Here is a 20,683-nt window from a genome sequence, read left to right on the forward strand (position 1 = left end):
CACGCAGCCCCTTTTTCACAGAGCAAAACACAAAAAAAGAAGGGACACGTTAAGGTCGAGTTGTTCACTTAAGTTGCACAACACTGCAAATGTTAAAAACTTCCCACATGAAAGGCACAGGTTAAATTCCCACATGTTTATCTGCTCTTTTTCGCATGAAGGAAGTATGCTTATGCTCAGAGCTTGTTTTTAAAGATGTTTTAGATGTTTTTTTTATGGAATTGCACAAAAATTGTTAAAACATAGAACTAAAGGATGTACTGTTATATGTGCACTCCCTGATTGCTTTGCTCTAATAAGTGTATTTGTTGACATACTATTGAGTAATTCTAGTTTTGCGTGTCGGTCAAAAATGACATTTTTTATTTTATTTTTTGTCAATGAAATGAATGTACTATATTTTAGTTTGATAACGTTTTTTATTTAATATTTTGTTTTTTGGGGGGATTTTTTTATACTAAATTATATTTACACTGTATGTATAATCCATTTATTCCCTTTTTGAGCATAGACGTGAAAATAAAATTTCCGACTCAAACTGTCGTAAATCTTGAATGCTTTAGAGCGCAGACTTAGGTTTGATCTCTTTTCAAAGACGACACTTGGAAGATTATTGCTTAAGTGAAAAAAGATTAAAAAAGTGAACTTACAAAAAGTAACAGATTTGTACGTGGATTGTTATGAAAAATGCACAAAAATACTATTTTCAAAATCACGTTTTACTCTAAAACTGCAAGAAAATCAAAGCCATAAAACTAATCAAGTTGTGTTCTAAATTTGAGCTTGATATCTAAAAACAAAAGAGCTTTCAGTAAGATTTTCTGTCTGCAGTGCCAAAAGTTTTCAAATTACTCTCCCATTCATTTCCAATGCGGTCATGTCCATGATTTATTTATTTTTTCACATAGCAAATTACCAAAACCTTTAGCAAGTATACCATTCCAAAAAAGTAAAAAATTCTAAAAAAAACAAAACGTAAAATTTTTCGGTCAAAAATGACCAAAGAGCACCAGAGGGTAATGTAGCCTTTCAATGAAAATATATGGTTATGAAGCTGTAAAATTCATTGCAAAAACAGCTGCAGTTTCTTCACAGGCCCCAATGAAAAAGCATTGGGCAACTTGAGATAACTGCAATATAGTACCAATTAGAGCAAATCTGAAACCACAAACACCACAGCCACAAATGCTCTGCGACACACAATAAAATGAGCACGGCCCAGAGAGACGTACGGTATGTCTGTAAATGACAAAATCGCTTTTATATTCTCATGGAATGATCTGAATAGAAACAGTGTCAGTGAATGTATCCCTTCGAGTCATTCGGTCTCTTGATCTGTTGTTTTGATTTCTGGATTTTGGTCACAGATACAGCATTGCATGTACTGGAAAAAAATATGACTGTGGTACATGGCACTGTCCCATGAAATATGTGTGTAGTTACTGTTACAGGCCCGAGTTTATAATCCTAGAAGGAAAAAAATCTCTGAAATTGACAAGAAAAAAACAGCAATTATGTTTCTGGTTTAACCTATATCTAGCAGTTCTTTGGTAACACATACTGTTCCTTCATTAATGAATAACTTCACAAAAACAAATGAGTAACACAATATTAACAATCTAGTAACTACTATTAACTAACAAGAAACTCAGATTAATTAATTAGTAAGTAATAGCGTTCAGTCGAATGTAGTAGTTCAGTATTAGCTAATCTACTGTTTTTCATACCTCACTGAAGACTACTGAGAACTATATACAGGTTCATAAATAATATTAATAATGCATAATGTATAATATAAGGTAATGGTAACCCATTAGTAATGAATCAAGTGTTACTACATCTTTCTAAAGGAACTACTAGTTATTTGGATCAGTATTCTAAAGTGAAGATCATGGGCACACACTAGTAAAGGGTTGCCAAATCCATCGGAAGGAATAACTATTCAAAATCTTACAAAAATCTCAAAAGCTTACAATGACTTCAGTCAATATTAGGCAGTTATCATGTTTTTCACTTTAGAAAACTGATCCAAATAATTAGAAGTTCCTTTAGAAGGATGTAGTAACACTTGGGTCTTTACTAGTGGGTTACCGTTACCTTTTATTATAAATTATACATTATTCATGTTAATTATGAATTTCAGGGAGGTATGAAAAACAGTAGTTACTGATTAGCTAATAGTGAACACATTCAACTGAGCGCTTTTACTTACTAATTTGTTAATCAGAGTTTCTCATTAGTTAATAGTAGTTACTAGAGTGTTAACAGTGCGTTACTCATTTGTTCCTGTGTAGTTATTCATTAATGAAGGAACGGTATTCTAAAGTGTTACCGTTCTTTTATTATTCGCGGCTAATTTTGATTTTCCTCATCGGTATAACTGAAGCAATTTGCTGATAGGACATTCTGTTCCCGTGCGATTGGTGTTTGTCTCTTTTATGGCTCCAGATTTAATTGGCTAGACGTAGCTTTAGCAATCACATCTATTTCTTTGATTGGGCAGCTGTTGTTCTAAGGCGGGACCCGTGGATCTGAAAGGTCACGGTATCCACGTGCTATCACTGACGGTCTGCAGAGAAGAGCGCTACTGCCGTCTCAGACTCTATAACCAACTCCACATGTCTTATCTAAATAAGCACTAGGCCAAGACAGATCGCATTTCCTTCTGGTGCTGGCCAGACGTACGGATTACCTTGTCACTGGCTTCGACATAAAAATCAGAATTAAATTGATACTGGCACATGAAGTCGTGGTACCAGTCATGTTAAAGAAATACTGTTCTTTGACGTATTAAGTGATTCTTCATCCCTTTTGCCATATAGTTATAGTACATCACTTTTTGCCATACAGGAAGTCTCATCATGGGTACATTTACCGCACACAAAATTGTGTAGTTCAGTAAGTAATTCATACCCCTACGATATTAGACCTTTACCATTACAGTAATGTAAATCCTTTGAAGAATTGCCCCCACGATTTGAGCCAAATGAAATGTTAATTCATACCACAATCACATAGCGAGTACAGTTAGTCTGACAAAAAGCAGCCTGAATGCCAAGGTGCAGTCTGGAAAAATTGAACAGAAGGCAAAATGTGGAACGCACTGTAAAATCATATTAGTAACAGGATTATTTTCGGTGGGTAAAGAGATTGTAGTTGTTGGTCACTATGATATGAAGCACTGGGTATACAGTCAACGATTATAACTGACACTATTTTTGTGCATTAATTGCGCATGTTATTTCAAAGGAAAACATTTATTGTTTGTAATCTTTCGACAAAATGTAATAACACCTATAAAATGACTTTTCTTTTCACCTGACATCACCGCACGGTCTATTCGTTGATGTTAGCAGTGATCTAATGGTAAATTTAACCCCTGAATTAAAGCCTATTCAGAAAGAAATAGAAGATCAGGTAAGTTTGTTTTACAGTTGTGATTTTAAACAGCATTGCAATGTAGTCCTGCTGAGGCATGGTTTCCCAATTGTGAGTTGATGAAAAGCTAATAAATAATTCTATTGAATGTAAACAACTAAACAAATAAATGGAACTTTGTGATAATTGTGATATAGCTGAGTGCGATTATCAAATCAAAGGCTCCAATTCTGTTAAATAACTTTATAGTTTGAGGCGCTGCATGTTTCAGTGAACACACACGATAAGCCTGTGATCCAGGGTTTCAGCGTCTCAGAGTCTTCATTATCATTATTATTAATAATTTGATTAGGTTCCAGTGTGACTAACAACTCCCTGCACTAAGGTAATAAATCTGGGCTAATAGTTAAAGCTGCAGTCCGTAACTTTTGGTGCTCTAGCGGTTAATAAACACTACATGCGTCTTGTGGAAGAACATTGTAGCCGGATCTACTTCTCTCTGTTTATGTCTATGACGAGTCACGGAGGCACTGGGCTACTCCACAGCGGTACGACCCGAACCCGTCTAAAATAGTCCCAATATAAACAATTATTATGGGTGTACCGTAATGATTCAGGATAAGATAAAAACACGGTTTGGATTCATGGTGTTCTCGCTTATTATATAAATTTTGAACACAAAAAAGTTATGGACTGCAGATTTAACAATTTAACCCATTACATGGCTTAAAAGTAATTTAATAAAGGTTATAGCAAGAATATAACGATTTGAGATACTCAAATTAGGTCTGGCTTCATTCTGGTTTGAAACGCTCACTTTTAAGATTCAAATAATAACCCTATCGGAAATAAAATGGGTTGCATTTGCCATTTTATTTTGTCTTTAAAATCAAGTTTTTAATGTTGTTTATAAGTCTATGTGGTGTTTTAATATGCTTAAAGACAAACCATGTGCAATAAGGGTTATGGTGTGCATAAGTCAACTCCATTGCTGAGTATTTTCTCCTTAAAACTGCAGTGAACCAAAGCGCGGTTTGAAATCGCTGGTGTTTCTGACGTCACATACTACTTTGTAACCAATCAGGTCAATGTGTGATCGCCAACGAGTGGATCTCTGAGCTGGTGTGAGTGAGTGGAGGCGGGGCTAATTTGCATATTCATACAATCGCGTATACTAAATGAGGCAAGGGTGTAGAGTTACATTCAAGCTATTTTACGGCATAAAGAATTCAAGGAAAAACTGGAAGGAATTGGTGATCAAAGATGAGTTTTAAGGGATAAAATTATTGACCACAGGGGCACTTTAAGACAAAGAGAAACATAACTAAGTCAGATTAATCGCTTGAGGTAAACATTTTGTTGACAAGTTGTGTAAAATATGTATTAAATGGATAGTTCGCCCAAAAACAAAAATGCTGTCATCATTACTCACCCTCAAGTTGTTTTAAACCTGTATGAGTTTTTTCATGCTATGGAAGTCAATGGGGGCCAGCGACTTGTTTGGTTTGGAACAACTTGAGGGTGGGTAAATAGTGACAGATTTTTCATTTTTGGGTGAACTATCCCTTTAATAGTGTGCTGCAATAAAAGCTGTAATACCATTTTATATATTCCAGACTTTTTAAAAAAATGCATTGCTTTTCGCAGGCTTTCTGGTGTAATTTCATTTCCATATGCGTCCAGCCACCTTAACATCGTCCGCTCGTAATTCCTTAAACATTCTCTAATCAACATATCTCCGTGTCTTACAAAATGTTAAATCCCAGTAGAGGCTATTTGCGTCATGTGTTTTTCTTTGCTAATAAATCTACCCAGTTTGAATTATATCCACAGAGTGCAGTAAATTGAGTATGATGACATACCAATGTTAGCGTCTTCTCATAGGCTATACTTGCTGTTCTGCACATTAGCTGTCCGGGGATTGGTCCAACAAAGAGATGTACCAGGTAGTTTAATATATTCTACAAGAAAACTTCAGAATCAAATTTCTTCACATGTTAGAGAAGAGTTTAAATTATTTCTATGAAATCTATTGGTGTTTTTTATAGCCAACAGTCTTCATTTCATGCATCAAATTGATGCTAAACAGTGTACAACTGGATCTTCAAGATTCAGAAGACTTTGAGGTGATGGATTTAGGGAACTCACATGCCTTTCCATCATTTGTATCCGAAGCTCCACGGGGTGCATCCTCTTGCACAGAAGTGATGTCGAAAATTGTTCTTTTAACCCATTTGAGAGCACCTAAATGTATTGAGGGCAAGGGCAATAACTGGGACAGATATAATTCTGTCTGCTCTTCTGCAGGTGGCTCTCTTTAAGGGCTCACCCTATTTTAGCACCTTATACATGACCACTAGGGTTTTGGACACTGTGCTTAGAAAAAAAAAAAGACTTTAATTTACGACCAAATGACGTCACACAAGAGCTACAAAACATGCCTTTCTCTCTTTCTTTTTTAAACATACTGCAGTGTGTGCATCTGTTCAATTTAAGAACAGTTTTGTCACGAGACTGAAAAAAATTATTGTAATATTACAAAAACACAACATCCAAAAGGATGTTTCCAAAATCCTGATGAGCCATAGATGCAATTTAAATAGTAGAGGTCAATAATGTGACGGTCCTTTTGTTGTCCAGATCTATTAGTTGATTCAAAAATCCATAAGAAATTAAATTCATGCATACAATAACTCGACTCAATTTGTTCTACGTTGTTTGTCATTTAATGTCTAAATTTATACTCAGTTTGATATTTGTATCAGTAAAAAAAAAAAATTTAAAAAAGGGGAAAAAAGAAAAAGAATGATAAATATTTGAAAAACTTTTGTTTGCCAAATCAAAGTAGTGTTGAACATGCTGAAAAAAGGCAAAAAAAATAAATAATAATAACATTGATCAAGTAAGTCCTGTAAGATATCAGATCATTTGACCTTTTAATGAAAAGTGAAGTTTACCGTAGTTTTAAATTTGGTAACACTTTATTTTACAGTGTCCTTGTTACACGTAACATGCACTTGTTGTAGTAATAAGTAAATTATGCATAATTACATGTAACTAAACCCTAAACCAAACCCTCATTCTAATCCTATAACCCTATAATAAGTACATGTAATAAATTATTATTAATCAATACTTAAATGTGTGAGGGTTGCACTTTATTTTAAGGTGTCATTGTTACAGTGTAATTATATATGTAAGTACTTAGTAATATTAATTAACTACATGTATCTTACTATATGGTTAGGTGCGTGTAATTATACATAGGCACTACATGTAACATGTAAAAAGGACACTGTAAAATAAAGTGTTACCCAGATTTTTACAGTATGTTGAGCACCTGTTTGTCATTGACTCAATATCCACTTTATTTTTTTAGTGTTACAGCCGTTTATTTTACTTTACTTTTAGATAATTGTTTCAGTGGCTGTTGAAACTCTCCAATTGAGAGAGAGAGGAGATGATAATAAAGGTTTTCATTGCTTTTATTGCAGTACAAATATAGCGCATCTAGTTTTGCAAATCAGTACAACTGTTCAGTTTGCTTCTATCACACATTCCAGTTCTTAAGCTTGCTTTATTAAAAATAAGCCTGGCTGAAAAGGCAATGCCCAGCGTGCCTTTCCCTTGATGAATTGCTTTGTGAATGTGTCGGCCTGTGCCACGTACTCTCCCAGGAGTCCCTGGGTGTTTGAGCACTGTAGTTACTATATCATATAATTATGACTTTACCATCAATCACATTTTCATACTAATGCATCATTAACCCAACAAATAGCTCCCATATGTTCATCCGAAACCAGTCCTCTGGTCCAAACACTGTGTGCCTGCCACATGATTTTCCACAGAGTGGTGTGTGTGTGTGTATACAGTACCATGCGCCACATGGTTCCTTCACCTCATGGGCTACATCTTGTTTCACATCCCTAATGAGTCGGGTCATGAGCGCTAGTTAAGCAGTCATTGATAATTCAGTACGAATGTGTTCTTTTCGAGAGCCACGAGGATGTGTCAAGACTTCCCTCTGTTCCTGGGGCTTTTAAAACTTACCGCATTGCTATTTCAAACAAAGCTTCATGCGTCTCTGTTACCGGGGTCTGCAATCTACTCTGACAGACAGCCGCCGACTCGCTAACCCCTTTCCAGTCGTGTTTCTTGGACGTTGACAATTTAACGTTTTTTTTCTTTTTTTTTTTTTTCTTCAGCTCGCTCGTAACTCCAGGTCTCAGCTTCAAGACGAAATCCCCTTGTAGCACATTAACCTCTTCTATATTAGCATCATGCTGGTTTCCGTCGACAAGCAACGGGCAATTTTATGCCTTTCACAGCCAATTGACTATATGATCCGGGGGAGGGGGAGGTGAGCCTCCGAAAACCTTTGTTATTTCACGTTTCTCATTAGGCTCATCATGGGTCAGTGTTGAACATGGAGCTTTTGCTAATGACATGGAGGAAACGGCACCTGAAATTACCGCTCTCATTATTGTAATCATCGTTATTTATGACTCCCTGTTTAGAGTATATGGTTGAGCCCAAATGGAGCATAATGAGGTGTTGGGATGATAATGAGTTCGCCATGAAGATGATGAAGATGATGACGGCATAATTCTCCAGAGCTATAGTGACTTATGGTGGCGAAATGCTTTTGGCCCATGTGTGAGGCAGCTGGCACCTTATAGCATGGTAGAGAGCCATGTGGTAAACATCATCCTACAGATGCTAACTGAAGAGTGAATGAACAGTTTTTTTATTATTATTTTATTATTATTGACATATTAGTGAGATATTAGAGCTTGTTCAGTTATATTAAAGGGATAGTTCACCCAAAAATGAAAATTAGCCCATGATTTACTCACCCTCAAGTCATCATAGGTGTATATGACATTCTTCTTTCAGCCGAATACAGTCGGAGTTATATTGAAAAATATCCTGGCTCTTCCAAGCTTTATAATGGCAGTGAATGGCTGTTTCTGTTTTGAAATCCATAAAAGTGCATCTATCCATCATAAAAGTGCTCCACACGAAAGGCCTTCTGAAGCGAAGCGATGCGTTTGTGTACGAAAAAAATCCATATAAAACTTTATAAAGTAAAATAACTAGCTTCCAGCCAAACAAACATACGGATTCCACTTAAGTCTAAGCGCAACTTATGCGAGTAATACAACGTACTGCTGATATTTACGCTACGCCATGATGCATTACGCTACTTCGGACGTCACAAGTTGTGTGAGTTGCGCTTTAGGCGTAAATAGACTGGAAGCTAGAATTTTATATATGACATAATGTTAAATATGAATTTTTTTCTATATTTTTCCGCTTCAGAAGGCCTTTATTAACCCCCCGGAGCCGTGTGGAGCACTTTTATGATGGATGGATGCACTTTTATAGACTTCAAAACAGAAACAGCCATTCACTGCCATTATAAAGCTTGGAAGAGCCAGGATATTTTTCAATATAACTCCGACTGTATTTGTCTGAAAGAAGAATGTCATATACACCTATAGGATGACTTGAGGGTGAGTAAATCATGGGCTAATTTTCATTTTTGGGGAACTATCCCTTTAAATCTTTCCCCGCCATTGACAGTAATTTCCATCATTTGTGAGACAACGCTTCCCCGCCATTAACGGAGTTCTCCAGCTTTCTGTGTTTTCAGCACATAAATCAAAACTGCCTATAGTGTTACTGAATGAAATGTCGACCCAGGCATTTCTATTACCCTTCAAATTGCGCATAATGAAATTGGGAATTATAAATACGCCTACTGGGAACACGTCAATTGCGCAAAAACATATATCACAAAAAAAGTTTTTACACTCGCCTGAGGTGGTTTTTCAGGCAATTCGAAAAAGGAATATTTCGCAAAGCTGCAATAGAAACAGTTTTTTTCGCATTAACATTTCGCATTAAACCTTCTTTAAAGAATCATCGAATATTACGTAGGCGATGGCGTATACGCAATAGTCGATCATTCTTTAAAGAAGGTATGCTTGGACAGAAGATGAGACGTTCTTTAGTAAAATAATAAAAGACAAAAGAATTACGGGAATACTGGATTCTAAACAACTGAAATGCCACAATTTATCAAGACCTTGAAGCAGATACAGTAGGGAGAAACAGCCAGAAACACCTCATACACCTCGCTCCTAGTATAAGGGGCTTTACTTGCCATTAATGCTTGGATAACACGCCTACGTCTCCTTCGATTAAAAACAATGGCTAGTGCGGTGGCTGAGATAGGCTATACGTAAACCTACCAACATCCATTGCCATGATTTTTGGAATGACTTATCGCGAGTGGAAAAAAATTACATTTCAGTCACAAAACATCGGTTAATGAAACTGCCATCATTTCACAATAGTTTTTTATCGACATTTAGAAAATATACCAAAAGTTTTGCCCAATCTGTAATGGAAAACGTGGCTTGTGAAAATGCCTGAAAATAGGCCTGAAAATAGGCTACCTTCCGTCGACACAACGGAACTATTTTCAGGCGCTGCGTCATATCATTACGCCTGCTGCTCTCATGGTACGGCAGTGAAGTTTATTGATTATTACGCAGGAATGAGAGTATAGTTCCTAGCCATATCAGCCTAGAAAATCGCAACTTTACATTTTCCGTCGGTCTTAGTGCACGATGAAACTACAGAAGAGTCCAGTTTTAAAGGAAAAATATCGAAACACTGGTGATTTTTGTTTGAGAACTGCTAATGGTCTTGTCCACTTCAGTGATGTATGCTAAGCTATGCTAAAAGTGGTACCGCCAGAACCGGAGATCGGCTGAATGGATTCAAAAACGGTAAAACTCAACAGTTTAACTCTGGGGGAGTTGTAAAATGAGCCTATTTCCATAAAAAGTGGAGTATCCCTTTAAGAGAGCTATGCATATTTAACCCTTTAATTACCATATTTTCCCCAAAAACTATCTTTTAGCAAGCAGTGTATTTTTGAAACAGCTCCAATGGAAAGCTCTTCCTGAAGTTGGTCTATATTTATGCCACGTGTCTTTAAAACATCTATAGCCACGCTAAAAAAACAACAACTCTACAAACTGTAAAAAGTCTGGTAGAGTCTTCAGCCACTTTAATGGCCCATGGGTTTAAATGGGTTAAATATCATCTTCATTTTTCAGGTTTAGAAAGACTTAAGAACACTCCCGATATTCTAAAACGAACCAAGACAAACAACCCAAGGCATAATCCTCCAAAAAGGCCATCCAAAAAGAAAGACCAGACACACAAATTAGGATATTTTGCAATGGAAAACGAATCTCCCATCACTGTGGAATAACATCAAATTTGGCTGCATGCGTAGGAATTTTGTAAGTTATTTTTCTAGTTGAAAGGACGAGCAATCCAACATATTCTTCCAAAATGCCACGCTTTAGGTATATAATGGTCAAGTTTGATCAACTGTCCAATTATATAACAGACTCTTAATTCTGACTCTATAAACGTATGTTGACTTTTTGCTCAGGCTGATACAACCAATTCTTAACCAGAGCTGTTCATTCGGCGCCTATGCATAGTTTAAGACGGATAGCGTGAAATCTTCTATATCCTGTGCCTTTGAGACAGTGAATTTCTGAAGGCATTCGTAAAGAAGACGTACAAGGTGTAAAAAAGAGAGATGCATGTACATTCGCCATCCACGTAAGTCTTCATTGGGCAGATGACTTTGCCTCTCAGCCAGAACACTGGATCATGCATGGCTGAGCCTCTTCTCTGGCTTCTGATGCATGAGTTAAAGCCATACATTTCGTTAACAGGGCAGATTGAATTAATACCCATCCGAGGACCACTCCAGATGGCTGCTGCCTCTCTCACAGCCTCTCATTGTGTAGGAAAATAAACATCCGTAAATCACCATGATGGGAGTTCCTACAATCAACGGCGCTGAAGTCATGGTCCGAATCACGCCTCCTCAGAGGACCTGCTGACTTTGTGTGGAATACTGTGTGCTGTAAAAAGTAATCACCTGACACAACATAACGTAGCTGTTTGAGACGGATGTGGTCTCATGTTCTTTTCTCAACTGATGTTTTTGGCTAAAAATGTTCGATTCTGCCAAGGCCACAAAGTAGCAACACCTCTTCTCGCATACCTGCTTACAATGTCTATTTGTATCTCCGGGAACTATTACAGGCATGTTCTAACACTCCAGAGAGGAAGCGTCCTGCTTTTTGGAGTCTTGTCTCGCTTGGCCACTGTATTGCAACAGCCACATAAAGGAGTGTTTTTATTGGAAAATAGGTGCTGCCCGATGCGTCTTTATGCCAAACTAAATCCAAATGAATACGGCCTTAAGTAGAGGCTGGTTACGATTGCAGTAAATAGAGCTCTTTGTGGATATTTTACAAAAACATTTATTACATTCATGTTTCTGCCATGTCAAATATGGAGAAGTGACTCATCATTGTTAATGGATAAGTTTGCCACAGCAATTCATGTATGGAAATTAATGAAGAATACATTCAGTGGACAATGAAACCACCAAAATTGAAAGCACAGCAGATTTTTCCAGTTCTAGTTTTTTTTTTTTTTTTTTTTTGCATTTTTTTTCCTCAATAAAACAGGAAAATTGTTTTAAAAATTTAGTTTACAAAACATGTGATAAGTCATGTTGGTTTCATATTTTTTGAAGGACTAGGATTTTAAAAAAAAATTGTTAATATTGAATTACTGAAATTTATTGCAGAGTAACCATCAAGGAAAAAGTAATAACATACTATCCTTTTACCTTTTACAAATACCTATATCAGTTTAGGTGACCCACGCAGCAACATAGTGTCGGCCCAGATCCGGGCCACCCAGATGTGGGCCGGATCTGGGCCGACACTATTGTTGTTTTGGAGTGTTTTAGTTATTCAAGTTCAATTTCACACCTTGAAAAGATAACCTCTTTACTTTTTTGTGTCACTCACTCTTACAACTCATGCGCACACGGAACCCCCGTAACCTTGGTTACCCAGGAAACCTTGAGTTAGGCCGTGTGTCCACCAAAGCGTTTTTAGCCAGCTGAAAACGCTAGACGCTCTGCTGAAAACGCCTAGCTGTGGGCGCTTGAGAGCGTTTTGGCAGCACAGCGTTTTTTCCGTTGAGACGTTTCGTTGCTATGATACAGAATATCCGCAGCACAGTTTACTTGTAACTGAATTCGCAGATAATTTGTTTCATACTAAAAATTAATTTTTCATCCATTTTGTTCGGTTAGCTCTCTTGGTTGATGTCGTTGTACAGAAAGAATGTTGTGACAGTTGGTCGGTGTGGTATTAGTCCCGCCCCTTCTCCACTGTGATTGGACGGCTGGGTAAAAAGTGACAGTGATGAGCGCTGCGTTTTATCCAAAGTTGAACATTTTTCAACTCTCGACGACCAGTAAAAAACGCCGGGCGCTCAGCGCTTCAGCGTGAAAAAACCGCTGAGCGTTTAAAAAATGCGGCGCTCCCATTGAAAACAATTGAAAACATACGCCAGGCGTGTGGAAAAACGCTTTGGTGGACACTCGGCCTTAGAATACAACAACTATGTTGCTGTCTGGGGAGTCACACCACATGACATTTTCAACCTAAAATAACCATTCATTATTTAGTGTTTTTAGAGACTTATTGACCTTGTCACACAGTTATGAGCGCCTGCAGGAGTCCTTGTTATAATTTACTTTTATTATGTTTATGTCGTTCACGTGTTGGTTGCACCAGCTGACTTTGAATCAGCGGACAACAGTTTTTCAAATATTTATTATCACTGAAGCATTCTTTAATAAATATTAAGCCAATCTACTTCTATTCATTATTCATTATACCACACACACACACACACACACACACACACGCACACACACGCACGCACGCGCACGCACGCACGCATGCACACACACACACACACACACACACACACACACACACACACACACACACACACACACACACACATATAAATCTGACATATATCCAAGTGCCATTATTCAGCATTCCAATGGACATTCATTATACATGATTTCAGTACACAACACAGGAGAAAAATGTAGGGAAATTGCATTTTTGTTTTCCCAGTTCCAACTTGAATGGCCAAATGAATGATTTGGTTAGAGATAAACAGGGGTTTTCTTTGGCTCTTTATGTGCTCACTGTTCATAGTCCATTAAACCCACAGGCCCTCGGCTCTGATCACATACCCAAAGGTTTTACACTAAAAAGAAGTGATCAGGCATCGCTGTAAATCACATCTTATGGAAAAAAGAGCTCCACTTTTCGTATACTGGAGTAAAAAGGAGTTCCAGTATTCTATCATGAAATAAAAGGAGGGTCAAGAGGTAAGTTTAGCCCTCTGTCCGAATATGTGCACTTCCCAGCTGCACAGTATGTTATAAACATTATGTCCAATGTGTACAAAGTCTGAATCATAGACTGTAAAAAAAGATGGACGGCGCCCCTTCATTCTCTTCCATTGGTGAAAACCGAAGACGCCAAAGTCCGAATATGGCGCTGACATCTTGCGCAGATTTTGGACCTGCTTCTGCGCAGTAGTGAGCGCAGGACCCGAGCAGGAAGTAAAGCCGCGATATCGAGGCCCTGCCTTCACTCTCGCAGAAACCGTTAATACAGTTTACTGCAGAACAACTCATTATGTCAGTGTGAAATAAACAGTTATGGACATGTAGAAATTAAAGCTGAAGCTCCAATCTGCTCCCGAAAATCCCCAAAAAAGGTCTATTGGTGCCTAAGTGACTACTTCGTTTAGAGAAGCTGTCAATCACAGCTGTCAATCATGACGTCACATTCCCGTTATTATAGCATCAAATAACTAACCAAGACCAAACTTATTTTAAAAAACGAACACTTAAATTTACATCAGCATGAAAAAAAGTACGGAGCCCCCCTAGTCCCACTTTGTCAAAAAAATGTATTATAACTATCTCGTGGCCTCAAGATAAGTAACTCGTGGCCTCAAGATACTATCTCGTGGCCTCAAGATAAGTAACTCGTGGCCTCAAGATAGTATCTCTATCTCCACGAGTTACTATGAGGCCACGAGATACTATCTTGAGGCCACGAGTTACTTATCTTGAGGCCACGAGTTACTTATCTTGAGGCCACGAGATAGTATCTTGAGGCCACGAGTTACTTATCTTGAGGCCACGAGATAGTATCTTGAGGCCACGAGTTACTTATCTTGAGGCCACGAGATAGTATCTTGAGGCCACGAGTTACTTATCTTGAGGCCACGAGATAGTATCTTGAGGCCACGAGTTACTTATCTTGAGGCCACGAGATAGTTATAATACATTTTTTTGACAAAGTGGGACTAGGGGGGCTCCGTAAAAAAGACCTAGAGTGACAGAAAACATATTTGAAAAAAAAAATCATTTGAAGTGTAATTTGATTGTTTAGTTTCCATCGTGTTCATTAGACTTCATGGGGAGGCGGGCTTTATGACCTATACTGGGACCAGCCATCGGGGGGCGATTGAGACGCTTTGGCTTCACTTTTCACGCTTGTTCTGAATACTAAGTATTCATGATACAGTAAGAGATGCAGATGACTGCATCTGATGTAAAAGTATAAACCCACACTTTGCTATTCTATGCAGTCACAGGAGCTGAAAAGACATCAAATTAGAAAAGATGAGAAAAAATGGCAAACAACATTGAGCTTCTTCTAGGTATGAAGTGTCAGGGTTCTGTAACTCTTGATTTGGTGACAGAGCTCTGACACTGCTATTGTCATGGTGAGCGTGGGGTTCAGAGTTCTCTCGGGTCGTACGTTCTTACGTCCACGTGAGTTGTTTTGTGTGCGGAGCGTGGTGTTCGGATCCCAGCACTCATGACTAGTTTGGTTTTGGTTCCGTGTCTGGATTCGGACATTCATGCTTTGTATGTTTGTCTTCTGTTGTGAGCTCACGGGATGAGCTTTCACTCGTTTGTGTGAGCTTGCGTTTTCACGTTCACTCGGGCCGTACGCTCTTCTGTCCGCGTGTGTTGTTGTGTTCTGTGTAGCACTCGGTTGTGTTTTCATCAGCCGGCTGCTTTAGTTGTATTGTGTCGTACGTAGCTTGTGTTTTTTTTTATTGGCTCTATGCTTTCGTGTTGTCATGTTTTGTATGGACATGCATTCGGTGAGAGTTCTCATTGGCTGCGTGTTCGTGTCATGTTTGGTGTGATTAGATGGCTTGTCATGTTTGTTTCTATGTGCCATGTACTCTATTGTCTTAACCCTGGCCATCTTGTAATCTGATTTATTGGCTCAGTTGCCTTGTTTGCTGCCCTATTTATTGTCAATACTTTCACCCAATCCTGACATGAAGTTGCTCATTGTGATTATACCTACATATCATCCTTTCTGACACTTGTGACAGTGCAAAGTGCTATACTCAGATCATAGACAACTATGATTGACAACTATGATCATAGACAAGATTTCTATGAACAACTTCGGTGTTTTGAAGCAGATCCAGCCTCCACTGTCTTCTCAACGGTCTGGAAAGGCAAGTAATTACATGAAAGTGCAGATCCAAGGTGCATTTCAATGTTTTTAATCAGTCTCGAGTTCTGTTGAAGGTAACAGTAGATGTTACTGGCAGTTGCACGTTTGTCTCTCGAAAGATTTTGCATTGAATGTATGAGAGCTGTCAGTTAGACAGACAACCTTCCCAGCGGGAACTTGCTGGTTTCAGGGTCGTGTGCTCGCGAAGGTGGAGTCCAACAATACAACCGCATGCTCTTTCATTTACTAGCAGGGGGCAAAATACCAAAAGGAGCGTTTGTGTTTTTAAATGAATGGACACAATGAATCACACAGGATGGTGGTTTGACGGTTATGATCATGACCCAAGCGCTGTTTGGTGATTCAAGTTTAAGTGAAGTTCTCGTAAAAATTGAAGCATTGATGGCATATTTCCACCCCAAGCATATTTCGTTCTAAGAGGTGGTCTGTTTTATCCATCGTGATCCATATTGATCACAGAATTGCTTACCATTGATGGTGAGGTCAGATTCACCCAGTGTATAGTGGTTCATTAACTAATCAATCTCATGTGCTCCAGTCAGCTGTAAGAATGGCCCGTTCGGCTTGAATCTGTTGTGATTGGCTCGCGATATGTTTAGAATCCCTCTACTTCTCCAGTGTGTGTCTTGTATTCCTCAAGTCTCCATAAATAACGCTTAATTGAAACTGTCCAGCTGTCAGAATGATTACACGCTTTAGTTCGCCATTTGGCGGCAGGAGAAAGAAGTCTATGCGTGCTTGGTTATACAGTACAAGTTTGTGGGGAATTCTTCACTTTCTTAGCCAACATAATCATGCCACTGGAAAAAAGGGCGAGCAACTTACTGAAAACCTAGACGTACACCTGTGTACAGTGCACTAGAGCGATGTGTGCAGATGCTCTTATCAGCTTCGATAAACAAATACTGAAACATTTCTAAGGTCGGGGAGGAGTGGTGGTTTTTGACTAATCCATACTTGGAAAGAAAGAACGGCCAGCTAAAGGACTGCTACCTCTAGCATGCAAAATCGCAAAGCCATTTTTGCATTGAGCCAACACAGTTGCGGTACAGTGGGACAACTTTATGAAAGACTAAATAAAACATTTTGCTGGTACAAAAGCATCCTGTTCCTGGAGCCTTTTTTTTATTTTTTTTTATCTGTGGACTGTTTAACCAAACCATTCCGCTTTCTATGGTATTAGTTTATTGATTTATTGGTACTATGAAAACATCCAAATTGTGTGCATTTTGTCACAGAACAAGAGAACTTGCTGATTTGAAAATATTTAGTTTAAATGTATTTTCTTTTTAATCCGAAAAAGCAGTTTCAATTTCAGTGAATGCTATTTAGATTTAAATTAAACATTCTCTCGCTCTTAAAAAAAAAAAAAAAAAAAAAAAAAAAAAAAATATATATATATATATATATATATATATATATATATACACTCACCTAAAGGATTATTAGGAATACCTGTTCAATTTCTCATTATTGCAATTATCTAATCAACCAATCACATGGCAGTTGCTTCAATGCATTTAGGGGTGTGGTCCTGGTCAAGACAATCTCCTGAACTCCAAACTGAATGTCAGAATGGGAAAGAAAGGTGATTTAAGCAATTTTGAGCGTGGCATGGTTGTTGGTGCCAGACGGGCCGGTCTGAGTATTTCACAATCTGCTCAGTTACTGGGATTTTCACGCACAACCATTTCTAGGGTTTACAAAGAATGGTGTGAAAAGGGAAAAACATCCAGTATGCGGCAGTCCTGTGGGCGAAAATGCCTTGTTGATGCTAGAGGTCAGAGGAGAATGGGCCGACTGATTCAAGCTGATAGAAGAGCAACTTTGACTGAAATAACCACTCGTTACAACCGAGGTATGCAGCAAAGCATTTGTGAAGCCACAACACGCACAACCTTGAGGCGGATGGGCTACAACAGCAGAAGACCCCACCGGGTACCACTCATCGTCACTACAAATAGGAAAAAGAGGCTACAATTGGCAAGAGCTCACCAAAATTGGACAGTTGAAGACTGGAAAAATGTTGCCTGGTCTGATGAGTCTCGATTTCTGTTGAGACATTCAGATGGTAGAGTCAGAATTTGGCGTAAACAGAATGAGAACATGGATCCATCATGCCTTGTTACCACTGTGCAGGCTGGTGGTGGTGGTGGTGTAATGGTGTGGGGGATGTTTTCTTGGCAGACTTTAGGCCCCTTAGTGCCAATTGGGCATTGTTTAAATGCCACGGCCTACCTGAGCATTGTTTCTGACCATGTCCATCCCTTTATGGCCACCATGTACCCATCCTCTGATGGCTACTTCCAGCAGGATAATGCACCGTCACAAAGCTCGAATCATTTCAAATTGGTTTCTTGAACATGACAATGAGTTCACTGTACTAAAATTGCCCCCACAGTCACCAGATCTCAACCCAATAGAGCATCTTTGGGATGTGGTGGAACGGGAGCTTCGTGCCCTGGATGTGCATCCCACAAATCTCCATCAACTGCAAGATGCTATCCTATCAATATGGGCCAACATTTCTAAAGAATGCTTTCAGCACCTGTTGAATCAATGCCACGCAGAATTAAGGCAGTTCTGAAGGCGAAAGGGGGTCAAACACAGTATTAGTATGGTGTTCCTAATAATCCTTTAGGTGAGTGTATATATATATATATATATATATATAGGTCCTTCTAAAAAAATTAGCATATTGTGATAAAGTTCATTATTTTCCATAATGTAATGATAAAAATTAAACTTTCATATATTTTAGATTCATCGCACACCAACTGAAATATTTCAGGTCTTTTATTGTTTTAATACTGATGATTTTGGCATACAGCTCATGAAAACCCAAAATTCCTGTCTCAAAAAATAGCATATTTCATCCGACCAATAAAAGAAGTGTTTTTAATACAAAAAAAAAAAAAAGTCAACCTTCAAATAATTATGTTCAGTTATGCACTCAATAGTCAATACTTGGTCGAGAATCCTTTTGCAGAAATGACTGCTTCAATGCGGCGTGGCATGGAGGCAATCAGCCTGTGGCACTGCTGAGGTGTTATGGAGGCCCAGGATGCTTCGATAGCGGCCTTAAGCTCATCCAGACTGTTGGGTCTTGCGTCTCTCAACTTTCTCTTCACAATATCCCACAGATTCTCTATGGGGTTCAGGTCAGGAGAGTTGGCAGGCCAATTGAGCACAGTAATACCACGGTCAGTAAACCATTTACCAGTGGTTTTGGCACTGTGAGCAGGTGCCAGGTCGTGCTGAAAAATGAAATCTTCATCTCCATAAAGCTTTTCAGCAGATGGAAGCATGAAGTGCTCCAAAATCTCCTGATAGCTAGCTGCATTGACCCTGCCCTTGATAAAACACAGTGGACCAACACCAGCAGCTGACATGGCACCCCAGACCATCACTGACTGTGGGTACTTGACACTGGACTTCAGGCATTTTGGCATTTCCTTCTCCCCAGTCTTCCTCCAGACTCTGGCACCTTGATTTCTGAATGACATGCAAAACTGAGCAACAGTCCAGTGCTGCTTCTCTGTAGCCCAGGTCAGGCGCTTCTGCCGCTGTTTCTGGTTCAAAAGTGGCTTGACCTGGGGAATGCGGCACCTGTAGCCCATTTCCTGCACTCGCCTGTGCACGGTGGCTCTGGATGTTTCTACTCCAGACTCAGTCCACTGCTTCCGCAGGTCCCCCAAGGTCTGGAATCGGTCCTTCTTCACAATCTTCCTCAGGGTCCGGTCATCTCTTCTCGTTGTGCAGCGTTTTTTGCCACACTTTTTCCTTCCCACAGACTTCCCACTGAGGTGCCTTGATACAGCACTCTGGGAACAGCCTATTTGTTCAGAAATTTCTTTCTGTGTCTTACCCTCTTGCTTGAGGGTGTCAATGATGGCCTTCTGGACAGCAGTCAGGTCGGCAGTCTTACCCATGATTGCGGTTTTGAGTAATGAAACAGGCTGGGAGTTTTTAAAAGCCTCAGGAATCTTTTGCAGGTGTTTAGAGTTAATTAGTTGATTCAGATGATTAGGTTAATAGCTCGTTTAGAGACCTTTTTCATGATATGCTATTTTTTTGAGATAGGAATTTTGGGTTTTCATGAGCTGTATGCCAAAATCATCAGTATTAAAACAATAAAAGACCTGAAATATTTCAGTTGGTGTGCAATGAATCTAAAATATATGAAAGTTAAATTTTTATCATTACATTATGAAAAATAATGAACTTTATCACAATATGCTAATTTTTTTAGAAGGACCTGTATATATATATACACACACACACAATTTTTTTATTTTTCAAGCTAGCTCTAAGAATATATATATGTATATATATTAATATATACATATATATTCTTAGAGCTAGCTTGAAAAAAAAATAGTCACAGATTTACCAAACAAGTTCTATCAACTGTCTTATTCCATTTTTGTCTTTTTCTGATTTTGCAGAATGTTCATTGTTTTCTTTCTAGTGTTACATGTAAGAGTTGATATTTGTGGAGTGTATTGTTATGGATATTTTACATTTAGATGAATTAATGTCAAAATAAAGCCATTTACTCATCCTTGTGTGCTATTTTTTCTTCTGTGGAATGCAAAAGAAGATATTTTGTAAAAATGTCCATGTAAAAGACAATGTTTTCTGGATCCCATTGTTCTTCAAACTATCTTGTTTTTTTGTGCAGAGAAGTTAAACAGGTTTGGAATGAGGTTGTAAATCATTTTTGGATGAACTAAAAATGTGTTAAATGATTCAAAGAACTATACAATATAGTATAGAAGCCTCAATGAGCTAATTCT

This window comes from Rhinichthys klamathensis, unplaced genomic scaffold (genome assembly GCF_029890125.1).
Source record: "Rhinichthys klamathensis goyatoka isolate OS25496 unplaced genomic scaffold, OSU_Roscu_1.1 h1tg000011l_1, whole genome shotgun sequence".
Lineage (NCBI taxonomy): Eukaryota > Metazoa > Chordata > Actinopteri > Cypriniformes > Leuciscidae > Rhinichthys > Rhinichthys klamathensis.